Genomic DNA, 8891 nt, shown 5'->3' with positions numbered 1-8891 from the left:
TTTTGAAGGTTTTTCTGGGGGTGCCAACGTTAACTGTGAGATTTTTCTGACAGTCATGTGCATCAAATTTTCGTCTCTAAACCATTATATCACGCTACTAATTCTGTTACAAATTACTGTTGGAACAGAAAATCTGACGATAACTAATTACCGACAAAATTTATACTATCGGATATAATCTGACGCAAAATCCGATAACAATCATATTATTGTCGAATTATTTTTGTTATTCTACCGATAAATTCGACATAATTATTAATTAATGTTTTTTTTTGTCATATAAAAAGTGAATGTTGTATTGGTAAAAATTTGTGATTTGTGTTCTATTTTTTATGACAATACTAAAGGAGATAGATTACGAATAAGTGGATTTTCTCTCCTTTATCAATCGAGCTTGTACAACTGATAAACAAATCATTATTATTTTTCTCATACCATTCTTTATGTTAAAACACGGACACAACCACATAGGATCATATAGACACCATTACAGTCTTATAGATGATCAAATAAAAATTGTCAATATATTTTGAAAAAAAAAAGAGAAAAAACTTTTTCAATTAATTAAGGTTATAATAATATTCTAATTTGATAAAAATGAGTGCTCTTCACAAACGTCCCCAAATGTTCGTTGGGAGTACTTTGCAGTGATCTATAAGAAAGCAATATTTTTCCAAATTAACATATGCAGGACTATACTACTGCAGTTCATTGCCAGCATATCTAATTAATTGAACCACGACATTAATATTCGTTACAAAATGGTGTCTAGCACAGTAGCATGTGGATTGTAAAAACATTGCTGGTGAATCACCATATTTTCGATTATTATGCATATAATGTATCTTTTCCTTTTCTTTTTTCTTTTTTCTTTTTGCTCGACAAATGACAATGTCGAGGTAAGCATCAAAGTGGTCCCTGAAGTTATCCTCGAGGCTCAAAGTAATCTCTGAACTTAAAAATTTGTCTAGATCGTCCCTAAAGTTGATCTCCGGTACTCATAGTGGTCCTTTCGGTGAATTTCGTCCAGCTGGCGCAACCGGAAAGCTGACCTGGCGTCGTTGGTGACACGTTAGCAGCCCAACGGCTAGCTGACGTAGCCTAGTAAACGCTTTAGAGTCAATTTGGTCCCTAATTTTAGTTTAAAAACCCTAACTCCCAATTTAACTCTGTTCTCCTTTCTTCTCCATCGCACACGCTATTCTTGTCTACTATTCGTTCATCTCCATCGCACCAGAGGTGAGTCTTCAGCATTGTCTTCATATTCGAACACCAGACGTTATGGCTAGTGCAAGCAACGCAGCTAGGAGCTCCAACAACCCAAGATCGTTTGGAAGTATCATGAGGAGAATGAATAGAAACAGAGATGCGCGTCTGCCAGAATGGTGTGCATGTGGGTCGAGACCAGTGCTGCGATGGTCAGCGACGAATTCTAATCCAGGGAGACCGTTCGTGGGTTGCCCAAACTACAATGTAAGTGCTTGATGTTGTTCTTTGTTGTATATCTGGAGGTAAAGTTGGTTGATTCACTTTTCTAGGTTTAGACTGCAGGTAAGAGGTGGTGTGGGTTGTTTATTTGGGTGGATAAAATTCTGGAAGAAGATGCAGTGACATGTGATGGTAGAACAAGCTCTTCAAACGACAACGAAGAATGGAAGATGAAGATTGCTTGAAAACTTGGAAGACTAGAGTCTGAAGTTAGAGTTCTGAAAATGGGGGGGGGGGATTTTCTTGTTTACATGTATGCTGCTGCTGCTGGTTACAGTTGTTGTGCTTGTCTTAAGGTTGGATAGGCAGCAGAGTCAATTGTATTTAGCCAAAAACTAAGTGACATGTGATATGCATATGTTGTTCTGTTCATGTAATTGCACTTGTCATTTTGGTTGAAAGGAATGCAGATTAAACTGTTTCACATGACTGTCTAAGAGTAATTTGGAATCTGAATAAAGTAGAGGTTATATGTAAATAATTGTTCCTGCAGTACTAATGGAATCCTCTAATTTTTTTAATCGTAATGGCATATCAGAGAACAACAAAAAGAAAATATGGCACAGCTCAAGTTCAATGAGGTCATAATCCATAATCATATATTAATGCAGAAAACATATACAAAATAGGCAAGGAAGAGCCAGGGCAATATTCTGCAAGTATATCAGAAGTTCTCAACATATTGGGAACACAAGTTTTGAACAAAAAAAATCCCCAACACTTGGGTTCTAAATGCAAAAAGCACACTGCTTCATCAAAATAGTTAAACAAAATAATGTTCTCCTAAATATAATAAACCTAGTCTTCATTTTTTGTTTCTTGGTGGTCTGAATCCAGGATTCGGAATAAACTTCATGAAGTTAAAAAGTCTTGTTACGGTCCCCTGTGATGCACCTTGCATAGGATGAGACGGAGGAAGAGTTGTGGGTTGACTGGTTGCTGGTGGGGTGGCAGCAGGTGGGGTGGTTGCTGCTTGAAAGCTGCTTCCTGGAGTTGCCTTTTCTTGTTTGGATGACTTCCTTTTGGGAGGCATTTTTGGTGGCCTCACAGGAGGAGGCAAGATCTATTAGTGAAGACATGTATAATAGTTACTAAAAGTGGAGAAGAACATGCACAAAATAAGAAGACATGTTATTTAATTTTGTGAACCTCTTGAGAGTCATTGGTTTGTGACAATGGTGGTTGACTGGCTTCAAGTTGAATTTTGGTGGGGGGTTCTGGGACAACGGTGGCTTCACCACCATTAGCAGCTGGAGGTTGGACAGCAGTAGCCTCTGCAGCAGCAGCAGCCACCTCATCAGCAGCTCTCTTCCCACAGTTTCTCTTCGTGTATCCCGATTCACCACAATAACGACAGTGACCTTTTTGATAGATTCTTTTCATCTTCTTCCTCTGCTTTTTACCCCCACTTGGCTCCTCATCTGCATCATTTCTTCTTTTTTTTGTAAGTGGACCTGGTTTCTTTTTAAATTTAGGTACTTGTGGTCTGTTATGTGGTGACTTTTCCCATAGGACTTGACCTGGAATTGGGTTGATATGGAAGGCATATGTGTTATTATATGCTTCCATTGTCAACCACTGGTGACAAAACTCATCTGGTCTTCTACCAACCCTTGCCAATGCAGCACAAGCATGCACACACGGCATCCCTAAATAACATTATCACAAGTCCAAAGATTACCAATATTAAGCCAACAGTCAAGAAAAAAAAACAAAGCAAGAAACAAGTAAAAGTATATCACCACTCAATTGCCAAAAACCACATGTGCAGAGCCTCTTTCCCAGATCAACAACCATGTTAGTCGGCCACCTGTGAACCTCAAATTTCTCGTACTCAGAGTCACCAGACCACATCGGGACCCAACTCTTTGACTCCTTCCTTATTTTTCCAATCTGCTGCGCTGTATAAGTGGTAGAATACCAGTGTTCGAACTAAGCTTCACTTTGTTCCTAGCGATTGACCTCATTGCATACAGTCTGACTTCCTCTAACAGTGTAATGATAGGTTTAGCTCTAGCTTCTTTGATCCTTGAGTTGAAGACTTCACAAGCATTGTTGCAGATATTGTCTATTTTAGGTGCGTTGCTGAAGAAAGCCCGGCTCCAAGAGTCTCTAGGCCACTTGTTCAAATACTCCCAAGTTTCCTTGTTAACCTTCTCAATCTTTTTTATACTCTCTAGGAACCCATCTTGGCTGGTGCACCTTACACACTCCCATAGCAACCCTCTCAGCTAGAGATCTTTCCACTGCTTATTGAAGTTCTTCCATAAGTGCCACACATAGAATATGTGATGGACACCTGGAAAAACCTCCTTAACAGCATGGATTAGGCCCTGAATTTAAAAAAGAAAACAGTGACATACAAGTTATCGAGCATCAAACTGATCCATTTAGTTATATAAGTGACGTCAATTTAGTCCCTTAAGTTTTATAAGTGACATCAACTTAGTCCCTTCAGTTTTATAAGTGACATCAAATTAGTCCTTGTTCGTTGCATTACATATCAGTTCAATATATATATACCAGTTCATCGAGCAGTAGTCCATCTATTTAGGCAAAGCAGTTGTTCATTATATACACAGCAGTTCAGCAATTCAGCATATATAAAACGAAATTATACAATAACAAAACAATAAATATCAGAGTAGCCTATACAAATTATACAAATTATGCAATTACTCATGCTAATATCAGAGCAGCCTATACAAATTATACAACAACAAAACAACAAAAACATGGATAAAACGTACCTTCTGCATATCTGAAATGAAACAGAGTTTGTTTTGCTTATAATCTCCCAAGTCTTGATGAAGTAATTCCAAGAACCACCTCCAGTTTTCAGTATTTTCAACAGGGACAATTGCATATGCAATCACATATATGTGATTGTTTGCATCTTGTCCAATTGCAGACAAGATCTGACCACCATGCTGTGTCTTCAGAAAAGCTCCATCCAAGCCTATGAGCGGTCTGCAGCCAGCCAGAAATCCCTTCTTACAAGCATCCAAGCAGATGTACATCTTTTCAAATATTGGTTCATCATCAGGGTTGGACTGAGGGATAACTCCAACTGTGACAGTAGAGCCTGGGTTACTCCTAAGCAGTGTCAGCCCATAATCCCTTACCATCCCATACTGGGCAGCAGCATCACCATACACAACAGCCCTAGCATCTCCTAAGGCCCTAGTCAGTGAACACTTGCTTAGTTCCAAGTCACATTTTGTCTTAAAATACTGAGCAGCCTCACAGTGTCTTAAGTTAGGATATTTTCGTAGCTTCTTCACCAATTTCCCGGCCAGCCACTTTCTATTAGCCAATCTATTTTTGGTTTCCCTTGCACAGCTGTGATCATCATTGAACGTCTTGATCTGCCAGTAATTATTCTCAGTGTTGTTAGCAGTATAGACAAGCCATCCACAGTTCTCATCCTTACACACTACTCTCATCCTTACATTATCATTCTTTTTAAACTAAATCCTCCGACCCTCCTATATACAATATTCATGCACAGCCTCTTTGAACTCCATCTTTGTAGTAAATGTCATTCCAACAGCAAGCCTAAGCTCCCCAAACCTACCTCCATCTCTGAACACAGGGAAAACCTCATCCGAATCAACCTTCTCCAATTCATCCTCAGAGTTTTGAGGAGTCTTCAGTTCTTCTGAGTGCCATGAGTCTCCACCATCAGATTCCTCATAACCTTCATCTTGGACATCATCATATGTTTCCATGGACCCAAACCTAGGAATTGGTCCAAAAAAATGTGCATCATCCTCATAGCCTGAGTCAGCACACACGGGAACATCATCCTCAACCATTACAGCCCTCTTTTGTTTAGAAGTTTTCTTATCTATCCTGGTTCTCTCCTTCACATTTGTCTTTTTCTTTCCTGCTAATCTCTCCACACCCACATCTTCCTCACTAGACACTAAATTACCATCAGGCCGATATGGTTCATCCTCCTCACAACCATCACTCGCTTCACTATCTGAGGAATCCTCTGAGCTAGACAATGCCACATGTTCTGTTTGGGGCTGTTTTCCTTTACCATTACGTCTTACACTAGTTCCACTAGCAGTTGCTCTTGTTAATGGCCTCCTTCCATATGGTTTTGGTGCTGCAAATTTTACATTCCTAGTCCCTCTCCTTGGTACAGTAGACTTCTTGGTCTCTTTTGATTTCGACCATGGTTTAGGCATTTCAGTGGGTAGCGACATTTTTTTTGTGGGTTTTTCGGCTTGGTTTTACTGGGTTGAGTCACTGTTTTTGGGGGTGGATTGGGGTTTGACATACAAGTTGCAGGGGGGTGGGGGTGTATTTTTTTTTGCTGGTTTACTAACAGTAATTGAAATAGGTGGGAGCTTTGTAGTAGAGTCTGGTTTCTGGGTGGGAATAGTGGTGTCATTTGGTGCAGAGGTTGGAGTAGATGCTGCTGTGGTGGGAATTGGCTTGGCATTATCATTGGTGGTGGGGTTTGGGGTGGGATTCAAATCCTGTATCACCAAGAGCTCCTTCCCTTTAGATGAAACTGCCTCTACTTCCTCAATGTACAGAGGTTCTGAGACTCCATATTCATAGTAAACATGAACAATCCCCTTGTTCTGCTGACCAAGGTAGCACATCTCCAACAGCTCCTTGTCATTTGTTAAAGCCCTTAGACCATTTTGCAACGGCCTATTAGGAACCAGCCACTATGTTTGAGTGACCTTGTCATATCCAAGATCCTTGTGGTAGTCTCGGACAAAGAAGACATCCAGTTTGTCTGTATCAACTCCTGGCAACTCAGAGACATCTCCACCATTGTAAGTCACACCTCCATCAACATCTGTGATGAATGATCCTCCATGGTGAAATAGGATGGTAATCAAATCATCACCCATCTGCAATTTAAAAAATTTTATTCTTATATCAGCCTCCCTAAACTTCAACCACATTACCAACTTACTAACTCCATAACTAAAACTGTAACTGCAGTAAACCCTTGGACAAAAAAAAAAACAAGTTTTCGTCTTAACAAAAACCCCCTTAGTTAGCCTAACCACCAAGAAACCTCCTCCTGATCAAACCCTAGCCAATACCCCAAAACACAAGCATGCATTCCGACACAAAACACTCCAAGAAAACATTTTTTCCTCTTGTGAAGAATAGATTAACAATAAAATTCAAAAAACAGAGCTTCACCACACATTTATATCTTTTTTTGCGTACCTGTATCAGAAAAATCCGTCTTCACAACTCTCTGTCTGATGCAGATGATGAAGGCGATCCTTTGGAGCTTAGGTTCTCCACCGAAATACGCTCCAGTGACTGCAATAGCACTGGCGCCAGTGAAGATGGTAACAGAGAAGAAGAGAGTTCTGTTTTGTGTTGTGTTTGTGTGTTTGAGTGTGGGAGACGATATGTTAGTGTAACGTTGAGGGAGGGGTTTTTTTTGGCATAAAACGACGTCGTTTTGGGCTGCTAACGTGTCACCAACGACGCCAAGTCAGCTTTACGGTTGCGTCAGCTAGACGAGATTCACCGGAAGGACCACTATAAGTACCGGAGATCAACTTCAGGGACGATCTAGACAAATTTTTAAGTTCAGAGATTACTTTAAGTCTCGAGGATAACTTCAAGGACCACTTTGATGCTTACCTCGACAATGTCTCCGTGCTAACCAAGTAATCCAACCAAATGCAGTAGTGTGTCTCACATGAGGTACGGACCTTTGGCTTTTTTAAAAAATAATCAAATTATGAAACTTCTAATGCCTTGCCTCCAAACGACAATGCTACACATTATTCCTTATGGTTCTATCTTATCCTATCCCATTATATTAAAGAACTTGTAAATATATATGATATGAGAAATGGTCAAATATTGTTCTTGCTACATATGACTTTTGAGTGTAATTTTGCTGTAATTTAATAAATATTAAATTAATTTAATTATTAACTCATTCATCTATTTAAATAAATATTAGAAGTTCAAATTGATATAACAATTTATTGATCGTATTATAATTGTACAATTTTAATAATATTTTTTATTAAATTCATCTTTTTTTAATTTAAAATATTTTTAAATAATAAAAAAATATTACCATAATTTTAGCTCTCTTTTTAAGTATTACAAAAATTACATAAGTCCTAGTGGTGGATGTGCTCAACAGGATGATCGGGAAAGCAGTTAGGAATAGTCGGATATCTCCACTCTTAGTCGCTAGGAACAATATAGAGTTATCACACTTACAATTTGCTGATGACACTATATTGTTTTGTCCACCGAAGGAGGAAACACTGAGAAACTATAAGAGGCTTCTAAGGTGTTTTGAAATGATGTCTGCCTTGAACATTAACTTTGAGAAGTCTAATTTGATACCAGTGAACTGCAGCTCGGAGTGGGTGAATCGGATGTGCCAGCTACTAGGTTGTCAAGAGACAGCTCTACCGGTGAGATACCTTGGCATAAGCCTAGGAGCAAATCCGCGGTTGGTAAAAACTTGGAAGCCGGTCCTAGATAAGGTGGAAGAGAAACTCAGCTTGTGGAAAGCAAAGATCCTTAGTAAGGCTAGTAAGCTGGTACTTATTAAGTCGGTAATTAACAGCCTACCTATTTATTACCTGAGTTTGTACAATATGCCTAATGCGGTTGCACGAAGAATAATATCCTTGCAGGGGAGGTTCTTTTAGGGAAAGGATGATGGTCGACTTGATATGGCCCTTATGAAGTGGGAGCTGATTCAGTCACCAAAGAAGTTAGGAGGATTGGGGGTGGGTGATGCGGTGGTTCAGAATACAGCCTTACTATTTAAATGGTGGTGGCGGTTCTCGAAGAAAGACTGCCCTCTATGGAAGCAGACTTTATGCTCCTGCAATAACTTTTTAATTGTGCATTGAAATCATCTTCATATACCCAACACTTCATATTTTAAAAAACACAAAAGATGAAAAAAAGAAAAGAAAGGTGCATGGGGAATTTATCTTTTGTCACAATAGGAAATTCATTTCATTTTTTTTCGGTCAAATTGAAAAATAGTTTTTTAAAAAATAACTTTTGACGTGAACTGGTAAAAAATATTTATTTGGGTCTAAGATGTATCTTTGGCCCAAAATTTTTTATAAGCAAAGTTACAATATTTATTTGGCCCATAATATTTAATTTTGGATAAAAAGACTGTACTACGCCCAAATCACAAAATCTGTTTTTTTTTTAAATGAATCGCAACACTATTTTTTTCCGACACAAGTCACAACATCGTTTAATGCAGTGAGTTAGGTTAGGCCTATAAGAAACAGTAACTGAGACTGAAAAATATGGGCTTTTAGGTAATATTACTTCTCAATATCTAAAACCATGTACCAAAAAGAAAAAAAAAAAGAAAAGACAAGAGAGGAAAGCAAAATCCTTTGACCAGAACA

Source organism: Arachis ipaensis, chromosome B2 (genome assembly GCF_059453495.1).
Source record: "Arachis ipaensis isolate K30076 ecotype BB chromosome B2, ASM5945349v1, whole genome shotgun sequence".
In the NCBI taxonomy this organism is placed as follows: Eukaryota; Viridiplantae; Streptophyta; class Magnoliopsida; order Fabales; family Fabaceae; genus Arachis; species Arachis ipaensis.
Note: the sequence above shows the minus strand (reverse complement) of the source record.